The sequence below is a fragment of the Mobula birostris genome, chromosome 9 (genome assembly GCF_030028105.1).
Source record: "Mobula birostris isolate sMobBir1 chromosome 9, sMobBir1.hap1, whole genome shotgun sequence".
NCBI classification, from domain to species: domain Eukaryota; kingdom Metazoa; phylum Chordata; class Chondrichthyes; order Myliobatiformes; family Myliobatidae; genus Mobula; species Mobula birostris.
Genome location: NC_092378.1, coordinates 24,018,316 through 24,045,538, shown reverse-complemented (window position 1 = coordinate 24,045,538; position 27,223 = coordinate 24,018,316). Strand labels below are relative to the sequence as shown.

At 37.9% G+C, this 27,223-nt stretch overlaps 2 protein-coding genes across 5 annotated transcripts in view; one reads left to right on the top strand and one right to left on the bottom strand.

The window, feature by feature from the left end:
- immp2l (inner mitochondrial membrane peptidase subunit 2) overlaps positions 1–27,223 on the bottom strand; it is a 568,918-nt gene that overhangs the window by 284,001 nt on the left and 257,694 nt on the right. The window lies entirely within an intron of this gene.
- Positions 3,181–27,223, top strand: part of lrrn3a (leucine rich repeat neuronal 3a) — a 53,392-nt gene continuing 29,349 nt past the window's right edge. The window contains exons 1-2 of one of the 2 annotated variants that reach the window (XM_072267623.1): positions 3,181–3,277; positions 26,060–26,113. The gene's annotated coding sequence lies outside the window, so the exon portion shown is untranslated. The remainder of the gene's footprint in view (positions 3,278–26,059; positions 26,114–27,223) is intronic. The other variant, XM_072267622.1, reaches the window with a different exon arrangement.

The following is a 27,223-nucleotide window of genomic DNA, read 5'->3' as shown; positions in this document are numbered from 1 at the left end:
GGGTTCCCGCCCGAAACGTTGACTGATCGTTTCCATGGATGTTGCCCGACCTGCTGAGTTCCTCCAGCGTGTTGTGAGTGTTGCTTTGACCCCAGCATCTGCAGAGTGTTTTGAGGTAAAGTATTATGCTAACCATTATGCAATCTTGGGATCATAATTAATTCCAATATGAATTTTGAACTTTAAACCGTTGGCTTTGCTAAGATGGCCAATCCATGCCTCTCTAGCTGTCCTTGTTTTTCCTTCAGCTCATCTGAAACATAACTGCCAATTTCCCAACTCACACCAAATTTCACTCAGGATTACTGTGATCTCAGTGATTACAGTTAGTTCCTGATTAAGAATTGGCATCTCTGTTTCCAAATCTTGTCTCTGTACATTTCACAGTCCACGATCCCTTGAGACAACACTAAATCAATTTTGCTCTCTTGATCATTCCTGCATTTAATTGCTCCATCATTCAGCTGCGAAGGCCACAGGCTCTGTAACTGCCTCCCCAAATCTCACAGCTTCTCTCTTTCATCTGTTAAAACATCTCTCTGACCAAGCTTTTGATTCATTATCTCTATGTCTGATCTCTATGTTAAAAGGTGTTGCATAAATGCATTTCATTCTTCTTGATGTCATTAAAGAGTTGTGCTCATAGCTGGGTTGTCAAGCATGTACTTTTGTTAGCACAGATATCTCAGAGAAACTCGCTCATGGACACATAAGGGAGAGGTAACCTCTTCCTTGTCTTCACAGTTTTTCAAGCTCAGAGTTTCTGTTAAAACAACTGGATTGGTAGGTTACTGTAAAAGTCCCTTCATGTGTAGGTGAGCAGTATAATCATTGCTGGGGGTGTGGATATTGAGAATGAGAGAATAAAAGGGGATGTGTGCAAGATTAGCGTAAATTGGTGCTTGGTGGTTGGCATGAACTCAGTGGACTAAAGGGCCACATTTATGTGCTGTGTATTTGTGACTCTACTTATTCCCCAGATACAATACACTACACCACATATGGAATGCCTACTATTTTGTCTTATTGTGGGAGCAACAGATTTTTGCAGTAGTTTAGATGTCAGCATAACTTCCCTACGCAGCTACCATTCTACTCCCTGTAGATTTTTGCAACTTGAAACAACTATATAAAGCATCAAACACTAGTAGAATTGTAACAATAGCCGAAGAAAATCAATCAGCAACTAGCCTATAATAATGGATCATTCCTTTAAGCATTGCTGGTGGGGGTGCACCTTCCTGCTACTGAACACATGTTAAGCCATGTGATGCTAAGGCACAGCAATGACTGGTGCGTTGAGCTCCAAAATGCCAGCTTTGTCATCACCTCAGCTTTGCATTTGTTTTTCTCACTTTATAACCTGTTTGTTCTGTGTACCTCCACACATGCTAAGGCCCACGCCAAGATGATGTCCATCACAAATTATTTTACAGAAGTGCATGTGTGCAAAAGATATCATTTTGCAGCCAATCAAACTGACCAAAAGTGGGCACTACAAACCTAATTTCTGCTGTGTGTCACAGTTAAATATGGGAATTTTAGCCTTTTCACATTCTTTAAATAATTCTTGTCATACTCTATTACAGTTGCTCTAGGTGTTGTAAACAACTAATCTTTATGAAGAAGTAATTTTCCCTACCATTGCTTCTCACATTTTAGAGACAGAAGGGAATCTAATATATATTTTATATAAGATTTAAAATTGACAGTGACCATTGAGGCAGATACAAATCATCTCCTAACTGAGACCAACCATAACAATTTGTTCCTAATATCGATAAACTGGCAGCAGTGGTGACACTTATTTGAAGAATGACAAGATGAAGGCATCAACCAAATCACAATACAGTCTGGTAGTTTTGTCAGAACCAGAAACAAAGGCTAGGTGTGGAGGTGGAGGCTGGAGGTAAGGATCTTACTCTGTGCAAATTTTCCCCGTTAAACCCATATTATCACAATCAGATTAAACTGTATTTTGTAACAGTGCAGATTTAAATAACCTTGCCTTGTATGAGCAGCTCAGTTCCCCCCCAACTTCCCCCACATCTCTACAAAGACAACTGGAATTCTCAAATTGAAAAGTGCGCGGTGAAAGAGTAACAAAGACATCAGGGGTTCCAATTGCTCAAACTCCAGCTGATTCTACCCGGTTTATACCACCTCACTGCTTCACTCTCACTAACATTTACAGTGGTCTGTCTTTTACGTCGAGGTGTGATCTTTATTTCAATTCATATCACACACTTCTACAGCATTGTGATTCCAAAATTTCTTGCTGAGAATTAATTTTTCATCACCGGCAGAGGTGTTTGAGCTGTATAATTCCAAACTAGAGTTTATGAATTTGGATTAATAAAAAATATTAAACAAATGCTCTTGTATATAGCTTTGTAACTCGAAATGTCTGTTAAAATCGCAATCCTGGTGCAACAAGGTGCTAGATGCTTAAACTATGAACAAATTAATGTCGTAAGAAATACGAATATAATTTTGTCTTTAAGCTAAGCAACAGACTGGAAGTACAATGTGCCGGGGTTTAAGCACCTGTCTATAGTGGATTGAAGGTGGTGAAGAATCGTTTCAGTTACTGGCGTGCTGTCCTCTGAGATGAATTACATCAAAATAAACAGTTTTAAGGAAAGCCTTATAGCATTTTCAGAGTTTGAACTTAGTTACTTTCATTGATTAACATCAAAAGCGCCCAAGTGTTGTGCTAAATGCTGACAGCAGTGATGTTATCAGGACGTGTCGCTGTTGTATTCCTGAATGTGAACAGAGCAGCTAGCAAAGATACAAAGGAAAACCTAAACACTTGCTCCTTTTATCCGGTCTTCAGCAGCTCTGCCACGTGATAGACAAGTTATTTCATCCAACCAGACTCGAGCAGTTGCAAAGGATACACCTTGGCTCAAGGAAATCATTGGCTCCTCTCTGGGGAGTGGAGGGTGTTCAGTTATTAATGACCGCTGAGCAGGCAGTGCGATGTCAATGTGACAACTGATAGTGTGAAGCATGCACCACTAAGGACTCGGGAATCGAGGGGAAATATAAAGGAGCTTAGCAGTATTTTCATACACTGGATTGTCAGTCTCGATTAGACAGCAGATTGCAAACAACGCAAACAGATGCTTATTGTTAGAACACAGCTCAAATATTGCTGCTTATCGGAGAGCAGAATGCACGTTTATGGAAACCAATAGTATTTAAAACAAACCCTCGATCACAAGCTCAAAAGAAAACTAGCAAACTGAAATAGATGTATGGGGATACTAAGGTAAGCAGATTTTTTTTTGTAACTTTGATGCTTCGTGCCGATTTCTGTTTTGCCTTATTCCTCATATTCTCAATGCTAAAACATGCGTACAGCGAATGTGTGTACGTATATTAAACTCTGCTCTTCTGGATCCCCCTCCCAATCAAAAGTGTTATGACAATTTGGAATGTGTAAAGTTCTGAGACTTTATTTGCAATGGTATGAAAAAACAATTTCTCTCACTCAAATAACAAAATGCAACACTGAAATTAAAATTAAGAAAACATAGTCAATGTACGGATGGTGCCAAAGATAACTGGGGCTTTCATATAGCTAAACATGACAGTGTAAAGAAAGCTGTAGCACGAATACCCAGCTGTCTGATTTTACTAGAAATCAATATGGACAGGCAGCATTTTTACAATGATAGACTGGGGTTAAAGCCTCTGATCTTGTCCTTGGAATCAACAAAACCCATCAGGGCACTGAAGCAAAATTAGCTTAATACAAAAACCTTTTTAACATTTTATTTGACTTCATAATCAGTTTGATACTGATCATCTTTAAAACTTAAAAAAAATAGGTCAGTTTTAAAATCTGATTACAAACACATTTAGCAGAGGGGTATGATAAGTGTGAATAACACTGCATACACCAACCACTTGTGACTTCCACTGATAATGAAAAAAGATCAAAATAGGGAAGATTTTAAATAGCTTTTCATAGCATATGTCATTTTTCTTGTGTGCATTTTGTCAAGAGACATTATGATGCATTGCAATGTACAGAAGTGTTTGTTTTCTCATAAATAAATATTGGTGATAAAGATACATCAGGACTTAAGTGGTAAGAAGCTGGGGTTTGACATGCAACCTCTCATCCCTATTCTGCTATTCAACACCATGACTGATCTACCTCAGCATCACTTTCCTGCACACTCCTTATGTCTATCCATTCCCTTAACACCTAAAAGTATCCATAATATGCTGCAGTATCGTTCTTTCCCACAACTAAATAAATAAAAGAAAGAACATTGTTTGAGTAGGTCTATAATCACGAAAAGGACATTGCCTTTCTGCAGTTAGTTCTAATTAGATTGCATTGGATCAGCTTTTCTCCTAAATTTGTAGCCCCTTAGTGCTGCAGGGAAATCTCGACAGGGAAATTATATAAAGTACAAATCAACATTTTATACATCATTACAGTTGCTGGAAAGGATGCAAAGCAATGTTAGTTGTCTTTTTACATTAATGAACCACAGCCACTCCTATGTTCCATGAGATTATCAACAGGGCTTCACTTTCGTTCAAAACATTTTGTTTAATGTTTAAATGCTTATAGAATGCAAACAAGCAGGACAGCACTGATGCTTCCGTAATTGTTATTGACTGTATACATGTGAACAGTAGGAGTAGTATACACATGGCAGTAAGTTATTGCCTTTTGTCATTATGCTGTAACAACTGAAAGGCAGCTCTTCTGCTGACAGCTGAGAAATGATTATGTAGAAATACTTCAATGGGAAACTGCTTTCCAACTGTACACTACCTACGGTCTTCCAAAATGTCATAATCACAGCAAAATATGAAATTCTTTAACCAAATTTAATTCCTCAGACAAAAAGGCTGTAGATTATGAAGCTAAATTGGTAGTAATACTTGAAAACCATTGTAGCTGTACTAAAGAAAGTAAAGAGAAGGCAAAACATTAGCAACATTCAGTAAAGAAGCAAAAAACAACTGAAATTTAACCTATCCTTGTAAGGCATAATTCATCAATAAAAAAAAACTAGTGTTTTAAGAGACATAAATTTCACAATATTTAATTATATCTTTGCTTTCTCAAGCCTCAAGCCCAGAATCAGTAATTCTAGCTCAATTTGTGGTGTTTACAGCAATTTGAAATTAAGTTATTGTGGTTTAATCACTCAATGTGGTATTAACATTATTTCACTGAGGTTACATGGACTTCCAATATAGTCATCTGTACCATGCACATAATGTAAGGGAATTAGTTTCTAGAATGTATCATCATATTCAGTTAAATCCTTTTAATTTAAAATAAATTCAATGAGTACCCACTTTAACTACATCTGCTTAATCAGAACTCTTCCAAAATTAACAGCAAAGGATAAATGCTGTAAAACTACCTTCTCCTCTGTGTGCTCTTTTTGAAATACTAGTGGAAACTGCTAGGAATAAAAGAACTATCCATATCCTAGCAGCTCCTTCTTAACTAATGATAAGTATAACTGTAAAATGTTATGGCTCCCCAACCAGATTTGAAACTAACAATCTAACACAATAGTATCCCTGCACACAGAAAACTAAAAAGGATACACAATTAGCATAACAGGTTATTAAACTCTATCTATATGATTAAACTCAGCAAGTTCATGATAACAAGCTCCCACAACAAAAATGGTGAGCAGAGTGCATTCCTGTTTACATTTCACAAGCACCATTTGAAGTGAAAACAGGGTTAATTTGCACAAGTGGGCACTTGGTAAAATGTAGCAATGTCAGATCTAACAGAGACAACTATTTGAGTTTGATATATGAAAGTAAATGTGAATTAATGATGAATGATTAGGCAAGGGAATTTTTGCACAAATTACGTGCGAAAAATATGACATTACAAAATGAAGCCTGGCTGTCAAAAGAATAAAAAAATCCAAATTTGAAGGAAAAGTGTCACACTTAATGAAAAGACAAACACTCTCATTACAGACACCAGCCTGCAATAGTGATGGAAATTAGTGGAATGAAACAAGTTTTTCCAAACAAAGGTCATGCCATTCCCAAGAGGCTGAATAAGATGAGTCACTTTGGGTTAACTTGAGCATATCCTTATAAACCACACAAAGCCATAAATTACTCTGTTTGTTCAAATTTACACTGTTTCACAAGTAAAGGCAAGTAAGTATTCCTAGGATAATTAGCATTTCAGTATTCTATGTGTTGTAGTGTCTTCTTATCATATGTAGACAATGGAAAACATTCATTTTGACAGTGTTTAGAAATGAATTAATTAAAAACACCAGCAATTAACAATTACTTGTATTTGTTTCCAAGACAACATTCTTATACATTATGTAGTGAAATTGCCATAAATAAACCTACTCCCAACAACAGGAACAAGACCAAATACACTTTTCTAGCTGTGTCAACTTCACGTTTTATAACAGTGAGAACAGAGGCCATCAAGCTCGCACATCATATAGTGCACAAGGCTGGTGTCAATCATGAAAGTTGAGCAAGAGCCAGAGAAGCTGTAAAGAAAGAAACAAGGAAAGAGAGAAATAAAAAGTATAAAGATGATGAATGAAGAGAAACTTAAATAATAAGGCAGAGGGTGAATTAAACTTGAAAATGACACAGAAACGAAAGGGGGAAAATAAACTTGGAAACCAAAGATGTTAAAGGTTAAAAGGTGCAAGATAATTTTAATATATCAAAATATTCTCCCTAACATATTGATGGTGGAAACTATTTTCATTTGCTTTCTTGGTATTTTTTTATTCTATAAATCCAAAGGAAAACAGAGAGACAAGCAAATGAAAAGACATGCAAGGGGAAAAGAAGCCGATGTTAAAACTGCAAATGCTATTGATTTGATACAAAAACTGGAAACATTGGAGTAATTCTCACATGGTACCTTAGGACTGATTGTTCTACAGTTCTGAGATGTGTCAGTCTGAGTAGTTCAGATGCTTTTGAAAATAGTGCTGAAAGTGCTTGATGGGGCAAACATTTAGATGGGCTACTTTAGGGTAGTGCAACGTTCTGACATTTATCAAAGCTTCTGTTTGTTTTACATGAATGGAATAGGAAATCAATACCATCTTAAAGTGTTCAAGGACCAGGATTCCCAAGATCCCCAGGAACGTTGGATTTTTTTTTCAAGAGGCATTTAGTCTTTTTCTCTGCCCATATGGCAATTTCTTTCTGTGACCAAGCTTAGAATAGAGCATGCTTTGGTATGCAGATAACTTGCTTTGCTTAATGGAGCTGACTTGTGTAACTAAGGCATCAGTGTTGGTGATATAGGCTTGAGGCAGGATGTTGGCTCTGTTCATCCTTCCAATGAAACTGGAGGACTTTGCAGAGAAAACATTGGAGTACAAAATAAGTGTAACATCCAAAAGCTTGATATCAATGCACTGTTTTCATCAGTTTGCTCAAAGATTCAATTTCTGTCCTTTCTATGCAATTACAGTCTTCATACCTGATTCATTAAGCTTTATGCTAACTGAATAGTAAAGCTGATGGTTTCTATAATTAACACGATTTTCTCACCAATTACCTGTATTATACCTAATAATAATTGGCTCACTGTTCCTTTGCTTCTCTTAAAATTTTCTACCCAAGGAACTAATGCAGAAAAAGAAATTTGTATTCTGTCATATCACTATTACAAAGTTCTGGATGTATAGCACTAGGCACTTAACATTTATTGCACATATGTATATTGTTTGTATGTTGCTGCTCCAATGTTGTTACCAAAGTAGCCATGTAAATGAAATAGTATTTGGTGTTGGTAGAAGGATATTGCATCACATAAGAACATAAGAAATAGGAGCAAGAGTAGGCCATCTGGCCCATCGAGCCTGTCACGGCCCAGTCCATGGATTCCGTATTTCGGCTATTCCTTTTTTCCCTTGTTCCACTGGACACCCTAATTGAGGCACCTGATTCTCATTTTGGGCTGGCAACATAAATAGTTCTGGAGTCCAGTGATTCCTTGCTGGAACGTCCTCGTCAGTAACCTTGTCAGAATCCCCGTCAAGTTAACCTACTGGAGAGAGACTGGAGCTACTGTTTGTATTTCATGGACTGCTTCGAGGGCTTGCCGCTACTTGGAGCCTTTTCGTGTCAAGATAAAGAACAGTCTATCGTTTTGTGGTTTTGTCTCTCCATGTTCTCTCATCCGCTGGGTAGGTCCGGCCATTTGCCGCTACCCTGAGGGGGGAACGGTCTCAGTGTTTTGTGCCTAAGAAGAGTCCCAGCTCTATGTCCTGTGTCCAAGGAGGAGCCCCAGCTCAGTGCTCTGTGTCCTGTGTCTAAGTCAAGTCTGAGCCTAGTCCAAGTCAAGAGTCAAGTTCAGAGTCCAAGTCGAGAGCCAAGTTCCAAGTCCAAGTCGAGAGTCTAGTCCGAGTCAAGTCCAAGTCAAGTCCAAGCCAGATCTGAATCAAGTCCAAGCCAGGTCTGAGTCAAGTCCAAGTCAGGTCCTAGCCTAGTCCGAGTCAGGTCCTAGCCTAGTCCAGGTCAAGTCCTAGCCAAGTCCGGGTCAAGTCCTAGCCAAGTCTGAGTCAAGTCCAAGCCAAGTCCGAATCAAGTCCAAGACAACTCCAAGTCCGAGTCCAAGCCAAGAGCCAAGTCTAGACACTGGTGCCGAGTCCCTGCCAAGACCCGAGTTCCGAGTCATGACTTGAGTACCCTGTCAAGTTCAAGTCCCAAGTCCCAAGTCGAAGTCCAGGTTTTCTGGTTTGTCACTCTACTTTTACCTTCATGTTATCATTTTGTCCTCACTCCTTGGCTTCCCTAGCATTCTTAATGAACATAGTCCAGTTCCTAGTACTTCAATGTCTGTGTTTTGCATTTGGGTATGCTTCCACCGCCCCCTTATGACAGAGCCTGCCCCGCCAGTCAATAAGATCAAGGAACTTGAAGGCAAAATAGAATCTCAGTAATCTATGTACAACGTTTTGGTGGAAAATTTGATGTGTGCTGGAAATCAGAAAGCCAGAAAGGTGATTACTGGAGATGCTTGACAGGTCAGTAAAGTGAGGAAAGTAGTAAGCAATGTTTTAAATGTAGAAATATGCCTTAATAATGCAAAGAACATGGCTTTTTAAGATTAAGGTGTATGGGAAACCAAAAGGATGATGATGGCAGTTTTGAAGGTAGAGAAACAAAAGTTCCATTCAATTCCAAATGCAAGTTGTTGAAGCCCGTGGAAGCGTTTTCTCCTTTGTCATACCTTGCATCACTTGCATAGAATAAATGCAAGTTCCAAAGACAATGGGAAAGCAGTTAAAGCAGGCTCTTTGTGAAACTATGCTGAGTCCTTTTTAAAAAAGAAGTGATGGTATGAGTATCACCAAATACTTGACAAAGAACAAAACGTGCTAAAGGGGGAAAAAAATGAAGAACATGTCAACTAGGAAAATTATAGAAAACTTGTTAAGAACTAATAACTCATATAAGGGGCATCCAAGTCAAAACCTGTTAGTTAGTTGCTCAGGAAGAACAACAACAATTTGCATGTATGAAATACTTTCAACAGAATAAAAGCTCCCAGGATACTTCACAAGAACAGTAAGAGGCAACTTTTCCAAACAAGCTATTTTTGTCAAATAAGTTTTCCACTGTGGAGAATAACTTTTGTTATGAATTTGCTTGTTTCATGGAAATAGGTAAATGCCAAAATATTTTTTGTTTGAATATTTTCCCACCAGTTGCAAAATACCATGATTCAGTCAGTATCTTCCTTCTAGAACAAATATACAGAAACTATCAATTCTTTGTAAAATTTTCTGCCACCAGTGTAATCTTGATTTTATAAATTGCTTGCAAAGCAGTTTTTATGATTTACAAATTAACAGTGCACATTGACATTTTTGGGGTCTCGTGCTGAGTTGAATGGTTGGATGAAGTAAGTCTGAGCAATTTATTTCTATAAGCACAGTGATTCCACTTCTCTGAAAGAGCAGTACTGAAATTCCTAAGGGAAATGAGCAGTGACAGTTAGAAATCCTTGCTTATCTGCACAGAATCAGTGGTTTCTAAATTTATAAGACAAGTGCTTAGTAACTGCCTGAGTGATGCTTCTATATGTTTCATAATCACACCTGAATTTCAGTTCTAGATCAATGTAGTTAATAGGTCAGTTACTGTTAATGAGTAATTGCTAGGATATTGGTTTGTTTTAGGTTTGCAATAATTATTATGAGCTTAATCATAGAATATAGAACAGTACAACACAGTACAGATCCTTCGGCCCACAATGTTGCACTCATCTATATAAACCTACTACACGTTCAAGCTAACCCTTCCCTCCCGTATAGCCTATATCTCCCCTAAACCCTTCTCTAATCACCTTGAATGAATGTCCTCAGATATTGCCCATTGCTGTCGTGGGGAAAAGGTGCTTGCTTGTCCACTATCTTTGTGTCTCATAATCTTAAACACATCCATCAAAACACCTCATCCTCCTTTAGTCCAAAGAGAAAACCCAAGCTTACTCAACCTTTCCTCATAAGACCTGTTCTTTAATTGATGCAAAATCCTTATAAACCTCCTCTGCACCCCCTCCAAAACCTAAACATCCTTCCTATAACGAGTTGACCAGAAATGAGCACAACATTCCAAGAGTGGCCTAACCAGAGTTTTATGGAGTTTGCAACATTACCTCGTGGACCTTGTACTCAAACCCTGACTCATGAATACACACCAAAAACCTTCTTAACCACTCTAAAAATTTTATGGCAGCTATGAGGGCTGTGTTGTCTTGGACCCTAAAATCCCTCTGTTCTTCCTCACTGCCAAGAATCCTGCCATTAACCTTGTACTCCACCTACAAGTCCATGGATAACTTCGCTCATTGTAACACTGAACTGATTCCACAACCTAAGGACTCACTTTCAAGGACTCTACAACTCATGTTCTCAATATTATCTATATATTTATTATTATTATTTGTTATTTATGTATTTGCATACTTTGTCTTATGCATTGGTTATTTGTCCATTTTTGTTTGTGTGTAGTTTTTCATTGATTTCATTGTATTCTTTTGCATCCACTGTGAATCCTGCAAGAGTAATATATAGTGACATATGACAGGTGATTGATAAGTTTGTGGCCTAAGGTAGGAGTCAATTGTGGCCTAAGGTAGAAGGAGATGAGTTATACAGCTCTCGTTACATGCACGTGCAGTTCAAATGCTTTGAGTACTTATGCAGAAAGTTTGAAGTTAATAACTCATCTTCTACCTTAGGCCACGAACTTATCAATCAACCCTGCTGTGGGCACTTTCTGGAGGTCCAAGATCCGAATGCTCCGTGACCACTGGACTAAGGGTGTAAATGTAGGAGGGGATTATGTTGAAAAATAAATGTGCTAGGTTTTCTAAAATTGACTGTTTCTACCTTAGGCCATGAACTAATCAATCACCCCTCGTATATGTACTTTGATAATAAATTTAATTTGAACTTCGCACTTTTTTGGATTGAACTCGGCATCTTCCAAGTCTCTGCCCAGCTCTACATTCTGTTTTATCCTGTTGTAAGCTATAATAACCTTCCTCGCCATCCATAACTCCATCAACTACCATGTCATCTGCAAACTTACTAACCTATCCTTCCAATTCCTTATCTAGGTAATTTATTAAAATCTTAAAAAGCAATGGTTCCAGAACAGATCCCTGTGGAACACCACTGGTTACCAATCACTAATTATGCTTAATTTGACCCACAACACCTTGTCTCCTCCATATCTGTTCTAACCTGGCAAATGCATGATCTCAATGGTACCAGGTCTCCTAATCTTGAAGGCAATATGTTGTAACTCAGCTTCAGCCAGCACACTGTTACAGGTCCATTCCCACAGCAGTCTGACTGCCCTTAATATTAAGCAGTGCTTAAGGCAGAGCCAGGTTAATTGATAAATTTAATTTGACTTCAGAAAGGCTTTAAATGTTCTTGATCAAGACAAAAATATATGAACATTTAGGTGTTATGAAACACAATAAAAAAATCACAGACTTATACAAAATCTTTAGAGAAACATTACAAGACTAATAAGTAATTAAAGAACATTAAAATAAAGGAGACTTAAGTAGGGACTGAATTTGTAATTCTTTTCACTTTAGTCTCTCGGTTGACCTGTGTTGACCAAATAGTTGGCCTGTTATTAGTCGCCACATAGATTACAGCATTGGGTGAAGAGAGAGATGTGATCATATCTGGCACTTTGCTCATATGGCAAGGTTGCATGACCCTTGAATCGACTTATCAGTGGGTAGTTGAATACTGGAGCTTTCCATTCCAATTATAAGCCACAACCAATTTCGTCTAACCCAACAATTCATACATATAGAAACCCTTACCTGGTGTGACATTACTATGATATGAAAACCTCTCACCAAATAATCTATTCTGTTTTCCAGTAGTTAAACTTTCATTAGAAAACTTTATCTAAACTATATATAGTGAGAGATTCTATAACCTATTTTAAAGATTTTTATGTTTCATTAGAAATACAACGCATATGCAATAAATCGCATATAATTGTGAAACCTCCAGTATTGAGGCACTCCATTGGTCGGGGTCAACCATGGATGTTGTGATCCAGCTATGTACGTAATATGCAAGCCAGGGTAGTATGATGTTGAGAGCAAGCTGTTGCCCATGTAGTAGGCTCCGGTACTTCACATAGCTGATGATTCCAAAGGAACGGCAGAGACCAATACAGTTTGGCACCAGTGGTGTTGCAGGAGTTGCCAGTCAGCGTTGAACTTAGTGCCTTAGAGACTCCAGCTCCTGACTTTTCCCCTCATGGTTTACTCCTGAAACCTTCCATATGTAAGACAGCAGAGGTTTGAGATCAGTTTTCCTTCCCCTATTTGAGCTGCCGACTATCCATGACTGCAAAACCCCATCTACACAAAGCAACTGGTTTTAAGGCATCAATAACCCACCTTTGTTCCTTCTTCTGTCAGTAGAAATGGGTCCACTGGACTTAGTAGCTAAGTCATACATGAAGGCCAGAAGCTGGGCTTGGTTATCAGAAGCTATTTGAGACACACGCCATTGGAAGCACTTAATAGGTAGTGGGAGCTTATTCCCACTACTACCCAAGGCTATAAAAACCTTAAGAACCAATATTTAGTATATATATTACATTTATTTTTAGACAAACAGTGTATTCAAGATATAATTTGATGAATTTTCATCTTGATAAACCCAGATTTTATGACCTCATTGCACCAAATGCGGTTAATTGTGTTCGCACCATGATCACAGCATCATTCTAACAGTAGGAAATAATGTTCTGCATCATCATTTTAACAACTGTTACAATCCATTGTCCCACTTAACAAGTAAGGTTGACACCTAACTAGAAATATGACATTTATAGACTTTGAGATATGTTGCTTTGAAATTTCTTGAGTCATGGAATGTAATACCATTTTTTCAGTAGTTAAAGCAAAATAAAAGCTTTATTAATCAAATCTTGCAATGATTTCTCAAAAGTCCACAAAAAAAAAACAGGAGCAGAAGGTCACATCATCTCTTGAACCTGCTCTGCCTTTCAATGAAGTCACAGTCAACTTTTGCTTAGCCTCAGCACCATTTTCTTGCCTCTTCATATAAACCCCCAAACCTACCAGGATCCAAAAACCTTGCCCATCTCCATGAATATATTCAGCCTTCATGGCTGTCTAAGAGTAGAGAAATGTAAAGATTAGTTCTCTTTACCGAAGAAATTCTTCCTCACTTCTATCATAAATGGGCTTGTTTCATTCTGAAACTATGCATGTCACTCAACATGTACTCTGTCAATCCTTCAAAGAATCACGGAAGCACAAGAGGTTGCAGATGCTAAAATATGGAGCAACACACAAGAAGCTAATGGAACTCAATGGTTCAGACAGGCATAGAATGAAATAAACAGTCAACAGGATTGGTTGAGACCCTTCATTTGGACTGAGGCAAGTCCAGATAAAGGACCTCAAACTGAAATGATGGCTGTGCACTTCCCTCCATAGATGTTGCCTGACCCATTAATTTCATTTCAGCTTTTTGTGTTGTCCCAAAAAAAATCATGTATGCTTCAATAAGATCATCTCTCATTCTTTTAAACACTAGTGTGTATAGGCCTAACCTCAACCATCCCTTGAACCCCTTCTCTGAACTACCTCAAACAAGTATATACCCTCTCAGCATCATAATTCAAAAGTTCAACGTAAATTTATATTCAAAGTACATATCTGTCATCATACACAACCCTGAGATTCATTTTCTTATGGGCATATTCAAATCCACAATGGAATAATAACCATATTAGGATCAATGAAAGACTACACCAACTTGGGCATTCAACCATGTGTAAAAGAAAACAAACTGTGCAAATACAAAAATAAAGAAATAATAATAATCAATAAGTAAGCAATACATATCAAGAACATGAGATGAAGTCTTTGAAACTGAGTCCATAGGTTGTGGGAACATTTCAATGATGGTGCAAGTGAAGATGAGTGTAGTTATCCCCTTTGGTTCAAGAGCCTGATGGTTGAGGGGTAATAACTGTTCCTGAACCTGGTGATGTGAATCCTGAAGCTCCTATACCTTCTTCCTGATAGCAGCAGCAAGAATAGAGCATGACCTAGGTGGTGGGGGTCCTTGATGATGATCATGACTCCATCTTCAGTCTGAATTATTAACATTATTTCTCTTTCCACAGATGCTGCTAGACCTGCTGAACACATCCAGCATTTTCTATTTGTTATTTCAGGTTTCCAGCATCTGCATTTTTTTTAATGCTCATATACTGTTGGAACTGATAGAACTGCATTGGTGTAATAATTCAACAACTTATTAGTTTTAGTGCACTGATTTAACAAAATGACCAAACAATTGGCCATAATCATTACAGTTCAATGTATGTAAATATGGTTACAGTTACTGTTTATTACTGAAAGGAACCTGTTTATCTCTTATCCACTTTGCATCTTTTAACTGTACTCATTTTCTTTGCACTCATGATATCTTATGTGAAGTTTTCTTTTATTCATACTGTGGTCAGAAGAACATTTACTTTTTAATTTAACCCTTCTGGTTGATCAAATAATCTTCCTGGAAAGAAAAAGTCCTCTATATGCTATGGCAGTCCAATGTATTCATAGTTTCAAGCTAAGTCAGAACTACCAAAACCACCCAGGAAGCTAAATAAGTATTGTTCTCTCCACTTGAAACAGTAGGAAAAATTCTTGTAGGAAAGTTGAGAAAGAAACAGTAGGAAAGGATTGTTGCATTTACTAGTGTTCAAGTAACAGACTATAATTTGGCAAATTATCATACCCTTGAAAATATCCTTCAAACAAATTTACTTTTTTCCATAAAGCTAGATCGTTCATTCACAGTGTTTTACACTGGGGACATCAAATTGGATCTCTGAATCACAACAGAGAAAACTCCTAATTTTCAACATAATGCCCAGTTGAAGAATGAAGAGGCAGATATTTAAAACATATGAAAATCTGTAGATGCTGGAAATCCAAAGCAACACACACAAAATGCTGGAGGAACTCAGCAGGCCAGGCAGCAACTGTGAAAAGGAGTAAATAGTCTCTATTTTAGGGGGGTCTCAGCCTAAAATGTTGGCTTTTTACTCTTTTCCATAGATGCCACCTGGCCTGCTGAATTCCTCCAACATTTTGTGTGTGTTACATTGGGCAGGTATTTGATATTTTGCAATAAGGGTATGATATTTTGTAAGTCATTTCACACACTTTCAAGTGGCTGAAACAACAGCTGTTATGGCTAAAATTAATAATATTTGTACATAGTTTGATTTTGCAGGATATGATTAAATTTATTTTGTTCGTCAGTTTGGAAGAAAAAAATACGTTCTTTTATTCACCTGTGGTTTGATCATATTTGCTATGTTGCCCATTCTTCTAAACTATTGTAACAATTACTAATGTTATACAAGTTTATTTCACCACAGAAACAGAGCTTTAAATTGAAAGGTCTTGTGTGCATCATACAAAAAAAAACATTTTTCCTTCAGTCACCAAGAGGCAAGATGTAGAGGTTATTTTTTCTTGATTGACGACTCTAGTACAAAAGAAGTGTGCATGACAACCAGAGGTTGGTTGTTTGGGAAGGAGATGAAGAAATCTTCACACAGACAATGTTGAACCCTTGGGTTTCTCTACCCAGGTGAACTGATTGATTGTAAACTCAGTTTGACAGATTTCTTGACATTAAAGGAATCGAGGGATGTGTGATAATATTGGGAAATGGTGCTGATCAGCTATACAGAGCAAGATCAAAGGGCCAGAAGGTTTACTCCTGCTCTTCTTTCTTATGTTCTAATTACATTTTGAATTGGATTGATGAATCAATGTCAGTATGTCATCTGCACTACACCTTCAATTAAAACAAAAATAGTTCAACTATGAAACACAGTGAATAGTAGTATAAACACTAATTTTGAAGACTCCAAAGGTTAAGGATAATTTCCTATTTTGTAGAGTTCTGTGATTTTAGTAGGACTTAAGTTCAGAATAGTAATTTAAGGTAATATAGGATGTCATTTTTTTTCTTCAAAATGCCTTGTGAAACGTGACTAGAAAAAGAAGACCCATCAAGTAGGATGCTGCAAGGAAATAATAGCCTTAACCAAATAGATGATAGAAGGAAAATGTGGCATAATCCAAAATGGAATTGTGAGCAACATTGATTGATAAGCTATCACTCAGAGTTGATGTTGTGCTTTCAATAGCAAACTGGCCATGTTTTCACTATTTAATGTTTATAAAATTATATATATGATATATTCAAAAATTTGCAGCCTTCAATTAGAAAGTATTTTGTAGAATAAAGTTGCAATTATAAAAAGTGGAACACTAAAAGTTAATGTAAGATTTGGTAGTACTCTCTGTCGCTGGACTAACAAACTCTGATGTCAAATAATAAAATCCTGAGTCCCAAAAAAAGTATTATTTTATGAATTCTTCATGCCAACTTGATGGACTGGTGAAAACACTTCTCCAGAGGGTAAAAAAAAATCAGAAAGTCAACATTCTTTATTATCACACACCTCCTAGTGATATAAATGGGCAGCACTAGAAGACTCAAATTGGGTTGAAATGGAGAACACTTGGGAGGTAGAAAATAACAAAAGACAAAAATGAAAATCAATGCCAAATTACTAAAGATTATATGTATTCTAAAGGTCAATACCAATACATTCAAAGTTGCAATTTTCCATTTAGTTTTAGCATTTTATAGTTTTACCTTTCATGGCTATATACATTTTCAAGTAATTGACTGAATATTCAGATGAACAAAATTATCTAAACTGTCCATACAAATGACTGAACAAATTATTCAAATGGAGTGATATTACAAAACAAAGATGTACAAAGAGATCTGTAAATTCTAGAGCATAACATACAAAGAGTTAGCATGCAGGTACAGCAGCTAATTAGGAACACTAATAGAAAGTTGACTTTTGCTGCAGAATGTGTGTGAAATGTAAATAGAGGAAACTACGCTCACAGTCTTGGTCTCCATTTTTAAGGGCGACCGTACTTGCATAGGAGGCACTGCAGAGAAGATTCATTGATTCATGGGATGTTGTATTAAGAAAGCCTCTGTAGACTAGACCCATGCTCATTGGAGTGTGGAAAAATAAGAAAAAAATCTTTTTGAAACATACAGGAAGGTTGATTGGGTGAATGCCTAGAAGATGGGGAGGGGAAGTGGGGTTGCGATAGTCAGTAGAATTTAGGGGGCAAAGACTCCAAATAGAGAGATTAATCTCCCAAACTGTTAAGATTCTTTGGCATTCTCTACTGAGTGGTGGAGTCATTGAATATATTCAAATTGGGAACTGACAGACATTTAAACTACAAGGGAGTTGAATATAGGGTAAAGACAGGAAAACAATGTTCGGGTTAAAATTAGATTTGCCTCAATTTTTTTTAAATGGATGAGCTGGTTTGTGTGTAGGGGGGAGGATGGGTATAATTTGCTGATACCCATTGGTTTTTTTTATGTTCTTACCTTTCTTATGTCACATGAATTCAATGTTGTAAATTCTGAAGATTTACTTACTGTATTTAATACTAAAAACTGGGAATGAAATTTGTGGCAATTATTCTTTACCTGCATCATCAACACTGCAAATATTTAGCATGATGTCCATGAGCTAGTCTTTGAATCATCATACAGATTCTCATTCTACTGGTCAGAAGACTTCTCAGCACTGATAGCAGTGAGGAAACTTCCAACAATAATGTGTGAGGAAACTCGGAACTATTGGGTCAATAATGAATGAATTATTTATTTCCAGGATTAGTATGGCCCCTAAATACTGAGCAAAAACAACAAAGTAAAAATGAATGACGTGCATACTAATTTCTAACTGAATGTTTGAAATAAAAACAAAACTGCAGAAACACTCAGCAGGTCAGAAAATGTTTGTGGAAATAGAACCAGAATTAATGTTTCAGATCATAACTCTTCATTAGAGCTGGGAGAGACAGAAAAAAAAGTTTGTCTTTTCCTCTCCACAGTTGCTGCCTGGCTTGCTATGTTACTCCAAAATTTTGTTTTATTTCAGATAGCAGCAGAGATACAGAGGAGCAGATTGGGAGGCAGATTTTGGAAAGGTGCAAAAATAACGGGGTTGTTAGCATGGGTGACTTTAACTTCCCTAATATTGATTGGCACCTGATTAGTTCCAAGGGTTCAGATGGGGCAGAGTTTGTTAAGTGTCTCCAGGACGGATTCCTGTCACAATATGTGGACAGGCCGACTAGGGGTAATGCCATACTAGATCTAGTACTAGATAATGAACTGGGTCAGGTCACAGATCTCTCAGTGGGTGAGCATCTGAGGGACAGTGACCTCCGCTCCCTGGCCTTTAGCATTATCATGGAAAAGGATAGAATCAGAGAGGATAGGAAAATTATTAATTGGGGAAGGGCAAATTACGAGGCTATAAGGCTAGAACTTGCGGGTGTGAATTGGGATGATGTTTTTGCAGGGAAATGTGCTATGGACATGTGGTTGATGTTCAGAGATCTCTTGCAGGATGTTAGGGATAAATTTGTCCCGGTGAGGAAGATAAAGGATGGTAGGGTGAAGGAACCATGGGTGACAAGTGATGTGGAAAATCTAGTCAGGTGGAAGAAGGCAGGTTTAGGAAGCAAGGATCAGATGGGTCTATTGAGGAATATAGGGAAGTAAGAAAGGAGCTTAAGAAGGGGCTGAGAAGAGCAGGAAGGGGGCATGAGAAGGCCTTGGCAAGTAGGGTAAAACCTCAAGGTATTCTTCAATTATGTGAAGAAAAAGATGACAGGAGTGAAGGTAGGACCGATTAGAGATAAAGGTGGGAAGATGTGCCTGGAGGCTGTGGAAGTGAGCGAGGTCCTCAATGACTACTTCTCTTGTATTCACCAATGAGAGGGAACTTGATGATGGTGAGGACAATATGAGTGAGGTTGATGTTCTGGAGCATGTTGATATTAAGGGAGAGGAGGTGTTGGAGTTGTTAAAATACATTAGGACAGATAAGTCCCCGGGGCCTGACGGAATATTCCCCAGGCTGCTCCACGAGGTGAGGGAAGAGATTGCTGAGCCTCTGGCTAGGATCTTTATGTCCTCGTTGTCCACGGTAATGGTACTGGAGGATTGGAGGGAGGCGAATGTTGTCCCCTTGTTCAAAAAAGGTAGTAGGGATAGTCCGGGTAATTATAGACCAGTGAGCCATACCTCTGTGGTGGGAAAGCTGTTGGAAAAGATCCTTAGAGATAGGATCTCTGGGCATTTAGAGAATCATGGTCTGATCAGAGACAGTCAGCATGGCTTTGTGAAGGGCAGATCGTGTCTAACAAGCCTGATGGAGTTCTTTGAGGAGGTGACCAGGCATATAGATGAGGGTAGTGCAGTGGATATGATCTATATGGATTTTAGTAAGGCACTTGACAAGGTTCCACATGGTAGGCTTATTCAGAAAGTCAGAAGGCATGGGATCCAGGGAAGTTTGGCCAGGTGGATTCAGAATTGGCTTGCCTGCAGAAGGCAGAGGGTCATGGTGGAGGGAGTACATTCAGATTGGAGGATTGTGACTAGTGGCGTCCCACAAGGATCTGTTCTGGAACCTCTACTTTTCGTGATTTTTATTAATGACCTGGATGTGGGGGTAGAAGGGTGGGTTGGCAAGTTTGCAGATGACACAAAGGTTGGTGGTGTTGTAGATAGTGTAGAGAATTGTCAAAGATTGCAGAGAGACATTGATAGGATGCAGAAGTGGGCTGAGAAGTGGCAGATGGAGTTCAACCCGGAGAAGTGTGAGGTGGTACACTTTGGAAGGACAAACTCCAAGGCAAAGTAAATGGCAGGATACTTGGTAGTGTGGAGGAGCAGAGAGATCTGGGGGTACATGTCCACAGATCCCTGAAAGTTGCCTCACAGGTGGATAGGGTAGTTAAGAAAGCTTATGGGGTGTTAGCTTTCGTAAGTCGAGGGATAGAGTTTAAGAGTCGTGATGTAATAACATAGCTCTATAAAACTCCAGTTAGGCCACACTTGGACTACTGTGTCCAGTTCTGGTCGCCTCACTATAGGAAGGATGTGGAAGCATTGGAAAGGGTACAGAGGAGATTTACCAGGATGCTGCCTGGTTTAGAGAGTATGCATTATGATCAGAGATTAAGGGAGCTAGGGCTTTACTCTTTGGAGAGAAGGAGGATGAGAGGAGACATGATAGAGCTGTACAAGATAATAAGAGGAATAGATAGAGTGGATAGTCAGCGCTTCTTCCCCAGGGCACCACTGCTCAATACAAGAGGACATGGCTTTAAGGTAAGGGGTGGGAAGTTCAAGGGGGATATTAGAGGAAGCTTTTTTACTCAGAGAGTGGTTGGTGCGTGGAATGCACTGCCTGAGTCGGTGATGGAGGCAGATACACTAGTGAAGTTTAAGAGACTACTAGACAGGTATATGGAGGAATTTAAGGTGGGGGCTTATATGGGAGGCAGGGTCTGAGTGTCAGCACAACATTGTGGGCTGAAGGGCCTGTACTGTGCAGTACTATTCTATGTTCTATCTCCAGCATCTGCAATTTTTCATCTCAAAAAGGTGAACATTTTTGAGCACAATGCTACATGATGTGCAAAGTACTAATTCCAAGTTTGGATTATAGAATATTTGTACATTCATATTGAAATAGTTAATTGTAAAGCTGGAACAAGAGAAAATCTGACAATGCTGGAAATCAGGCAATACACACAAAATACTGGTCTGCTGAATTGTAAAACTGAACTCACTAACAGGTGTAACTGTAACTTAACTTTAATTATTACTTTGAGTATAATATCTATAGTTTCAATTTAAAATTGTCAAGATGCAGAGCTTGCAACATCAAAGATAAAATCATGTTTAATGATATTCCTTAGCACTCCCAAGAACTGAAGGTCAATTTATTATTTGTCCTTCAATAAATTGTTAATGACCCTAAAGCAACAGATGTGTCAGAAAAGATGTCCACTGCAATAATTTTCCTCACTCTTACTCTTCCTTTCACTAATATAGCAGATGATTTTCTGCAGATAACATTGTCCTATCTTGATTACAAAAAATTCTATGGTTTACAATTCCCCATAAATACTAAGAGTATAATCCGAAAACTAAAATGAGGAATTACTGAACAGTTGTATTCTATTTGCAGTTTCTCCTTTTACATTCTAATAAAGCAATGTAAGCACTTTTACAAAACACAAGAGAAATTTTAAATAAAATTATATTAATTGCCTTCCAAAGAGGTAACCAGTGCTTCAGGTGTTTGGGAAATGAAGCACGGTAGCCCACTGTGTTCAAATGAGAGTTGCTTTCAACATGATGCAGAAAATCTAAATGGGAAATCACTAAAAATAGAAGATCATAAACTGATGCAAGAGTCTTGTATCTATAATATGTGAGAAAGAAATGAATTTGAAGAACAAAGGATACAGTACTTAAAAGTAGATGTGTGGCTTTTTTGATCCTTCATTTTCATTCATAATTCTCTTAGAGGTACACGTTCAAAAAAGAGAATGTCTGCTTTGAGTCCAAAGACAGGTAGTAGCATCGATCTGCCAGGCTGTAGCTCTTTGGAATGAAATTTCAATGACAACACTTGCCAATGTGCAAATAATGCCCTAGGTCAAGCTAGCTGTTCAAGTTACAAACTTGCCCGCATGCAAATAACTTTATTTGTAAAATGACCTCTGATCGTCATGGAGAACATTTCCTGTGAATTTCAAAAAACATTGACTACACGTGCTGTCCAGCCAGAGCATTAATTCTAGCAGGTCTGTACCATAATAGAATATCCCATAGTTGCGCAATAGTATCTACATTGTATTCTGTTGAGTACAAAGAGAAACCTAAGATTGATTGAGTTGGATTAAACTTGTACTTTACTTGGTCCTTGTTGCAGATCTCAAGTCCAAATTGAGAATGAGAGGCTCTTTCTAGTTGATTGTGTGAGATTCTGAACAAAAATTAATGGTGCTTCATGTTGAGACTTGAAAGGTTCTTACTATATTCCTTGCTCCACCAAACAAAATCAAAAATTCGTCCAGTGCAAGTCAACACAGGCCTTCGGAATAATAACAAAGTTCAATATTAGCTTCAGTATCTAAAGGCAATTCAACTCCCCACACAGAAAAAACGACATTTTCAAGCATTATTTGAACAGATTTGCTAATTGTCATTTGAATTTTAAACAACAGAGGACATAGAAGCCATTACTGTTGCACCCATGGTTCTAGCAGTCAATAGGTCATGCCTTTTTTTTTGCTTAGCACAGGGGATCAGGTAAACTTGAAAACAAGGGCAAAAATGCAGTATTTGGAATCAGAATCAGGTTATCACCACCGGCATGTGACATGAAATTTGTTAACTTAGCAGCAGCAGTTCAATGCAATACATAATATAGAAGAAAAATGATTATAATAAATAAATAAATCTTATTCAGTATACTTTATACAGTATACATATATTGAATAGATTAAAAATTGTGCAAAAAACAGAAATGCAATATATTTTTTTAAAAGTGAGGTATTGTCCAAGGGTTTAATGTCCACCTAGAAATTGGGTGGGAGAGGGGAAGAAGCTGTTCCTGATCTGCTGAGAGTATGCCTAGAAGCTTCTGTACCTCCTACCTAATGGTAGCAGTGAGAAAAGGGCATGCTCTGGGTGCTGGAGGTCCTTAATAATGGACACCACTTTCTGAGACACCGGTCCTTGAAGATGTCCTGGGTACTTTGCAGGCTAGTACCCAAGATGGAGCTGACTAAATTTACAACCTTCTGCAGCTTCTATTGGTCCTGTGCAGTAGCCCCCACATACCAGAGAGTGATGCAGACTGTCAGAATGCTCCCCCCAGTACAGCTATGGAAGTTTTTGAGTGTATTTGTTGACATACCAAATCTCTTCAAACCCCTAATAAAGTGTAGCCGTTGTCTTGCCTTCTTTATAACTGCATTGATATGTTGGGACCAGGTTAGATCCTCAGAGATCTTGACACCCAGGAACTTTAAACTGCTCACTCGTTCCACTTCTGATCCCTCTATGAGGATTGGTATGTGTTCCTTCATCTTACCCTTCCGGAAGTCCACAATCAGCTCTTTCGTCTTACTGACATTGAGTGCCAAGTTGTTGCTGCGGCACCACTCCGGTAGTTAGCATATCTCACTCCTGTACGTCCCCTCGTCACCTGAGATTCTACCAACAATGGTTGTATGGTCAGCAAATTTATTAATGGTATTTGAACTATGCCTAGCCACACAGGCATGGGTATATAGAGAGTAGAGCAGTGGGCTAAGCACACACCCCTGAGGTGCGCCAGTGTTGATAGTCAGCGAGGAGACATTCTGTCAGAACAGTTACAGTATAACATCTGACAGAAATGGTTACTTACAAAATTTGTTAATTCCTGCTGGAAGGAAGGTCTACTTATCAGTCTGTAAAACATATGATTCGAAACAACACACACAAAATGCTGTAGGAACCCGTCAGATCAGGCAGCATCTTGAGGGGTCTTGTCCTGAAACATTGTATGTTTATTCCCCTCCATAGATGCTGCCTGACCTGCTGAGTTCTTTCCTCCAGTAATTTGTGTGTGTTGCTCTGATATTCCAGCATCTGCACAATCTTGTCTTTATGATTCCAAAGGAGCTAATCTATTGGTGCAAGCTTTCTCATCCCACTTAAGACTTGTGATTTTGTTGATACAGCCCAATCATTAGATTCAAGAATGAAAGCTGATGTGAATACAAACTTAGTAATTTATTTTGGTTCTTTTGCCATATCTGTTTGCAAAGGCTAACAGACATTTTTCAGTTATAATGGTCAATTTGGTCAACTGATTTAAGTGACAAACACATGAATTGCAAAATGTCCAATTTTGCCAGTAGGCCCCACCACCCTGCAATTACCTTCTCAAACTCAGCTATTGTGTGCTGCAAGTTGGTACAGGTTCCTGAACCACTGTTAGATCCCACATGGTAAAATAGATGAGCAGCCAAGAAATCATTGGCAGTACTTCTGCAGTCAGTACAGAATTTGTGTTTTTGTGAAAGAAACCCAGTGACATCTAAGGCAAGGATTGTGAATACAATTCATTGTGTGATTAGTTGCTGGCACAGATTTGCAAGGACACAGGACAGTGTGCAAATAGTTGAAACAAGGATATGTGCCAAGTTTTGTACAGATAGAACTTTAAGGTGGAAAATGAGAGACTGCAATGGAGTGTATTAAAATAACATAATCTATAGGTTACAAATAATTGCACAGATTTAGAATTTTGTTGGGGTTGTATTTCTTTGTTATTTTACAGCTCTATAGACTTACTGATGGAAAACAGGATTAAATTGGGAACTCTTTCTGACCTCTAATGCAGAAAAATCAGTGTATTAAGTGTAAATTTTTAAATATTTATTAAAAATGAGTGGAATACAGGAATATGATAGCAAGGGTAGAAGGTGGACAAATGTAATCTTGCTACGATTGACGGAATCTGTCATGGTGAAGGACTTGATGAAAGTGGTCTCAATTTTCTTGATATATATTTTGCCTTTAGCTATTCAGTTTATTAGTACTGATTTTTGATAACAAACTGTAGTTTGAAACTTAGTTATAATCTGGTTACTTATGCACTTATTTGTTAAGTACTGCACGATATAAAGCTATGAACTAGAATTAGCATTAAAAGGTATAGTGAAGAGATGCGATGCCATGGGGTTCAATCAGAAGATAAGAAGCTAAGGGAAGAACTGCTCTTCAGTTTGTATCACCCTAGGAGAAAGAGATAAGAGAAGTCAAAGTCCATTGCCCTTAAGAAAGGGAAGCTACTAATACATTACATATATGCAAATTCACTGGAATTTAGTAAAATTTAAATCTAGTTTAGCAACATATTTATGGTCCATGGAACATATGTGCACTTAGTATCTTATGTTTGTTAAACTTGCTTTGGTGTGCCCTTTAAATGATAACTCAGTTCAGTTTATTGCTTAAGAAGAAGGTGTTATAGTTATTGTAATAATAAGTTGAGGACATCCAAGAGACTGCAGATGCTGGAATATGCAGCAACATATTAAAAACTGCAGAAACTCAGCAGGACAGGCAGCATTGATAAAGGGAAATGGACATTTGAATCAGAATCAGGTTTAATATCACTGGCATATTTGTGAAATTTGCTGTTTTGCAGCAGAAATATATTGCAGTATATAATGAAAACTATATATTATTTTATATATAAAAATAAAAATAAATTTTAGTTTTCATTATATAAAGTAGTGCAAAAAGAGGGCAAAAGTGAGGTAGTGTACATGGATTCATCGTCCATTAAGAAATCTGATGTCACAGGAGAAGTTGCTGTTACTAAAATGTTCAGTATGTGACTTCAGACTCCTGTACATCTTCCTTGATGGCAGCAGTGAGAAGAGGGCATGTCCTGGGTGATGAGGAGCCTTAATGATGGCTGCCACTTTTTGAGGCATTGCCTTTTGATGTTTCAGGTTGAGACCCTTCATCTAGAGATAGAGAGGGGAAGCAGGAAGAAAACGTTGGAGGTAAGTGATGGAGAAAAAGATGTAGATGATAGATGTTATCAGGTGAGAGGGTGATAACCAGATGTGGGAATCATGCCAGATGCTGGGAGGTGAGAGACAGAAATGACAAAGGAATGACGATGATTGGAATCTGATAGGAGAGGAAGGTGGAGTATAGAATAGAGAGAGAAATGTGGAGAGAACAGAGGGAGTGGTGGGGGAAGGGAACCAGTGGGACGAGTGTGTCGGAGATGGGCAGATGGAGAGGAAGGAGGAGAGAAAAGAAATGGGAGCTAGGTAGATCAGGAGATCAGATGCATCATGCTGTTGCAAACAGATTTAAAGAATATAGTAGTATATGAATATATAGTTTTATTTTTAGCACGATTTCTGATAGTGGCATTCAGAAATTAGAAATTAAAACATGCAAAGGAATTGCTGTTATAAAGAAGATTGAATGATTTGCCACAGCTAAAATAGTGTATGAAACTGTTTTCTAAGATTTGGTAACGTTGAAGCAAATGTTTGTCATTTCTCACAGTGATCCTCCATGATTCTCACATTGAATTAGTAATTAATTGCTTTTTGCAAGATATAAAATTCAGTGTGGGTGTTATTAAAGGTACCACAGGTCTGGAAAGCCACTGGCATATAGAAGGTAGAATTTCTTCCCTAGTTTGGGACAGTTGAGTATTATACTAGCATACAGCACTTATGTATTATATTGACCACTATTACAATGCAATTTCTAAAAGTAGAGAAGATAATTTAAACTTTGAGCACCAATTGTTCTGTTTATGTGACAGAAATGCAAGGTTATCTCCATGTTAAACACCTTCAGCTGTGAGTCAGTTCCAAATTAAAATAAAGTCAAGCAGGAAAGTACAAAGTTTAAAGTAAATTTATTATCAAAGTATGTGGATATTACCACATACTACTGTGAGGTTCATTTTACTAAAGACATTTACAAGGGGAAAAGAAATGCATTATAATTTAACAAAAAAATTACACATGGATAGACAAGGACTGACAAACACCAATGCAAAAAAGAAGACAATTGTGCAAATGAAAACAATACTGAGAAAATGAATTGTCAAGAGACCTTGGAAGTGAGTCTGTAGGTCATGGAAT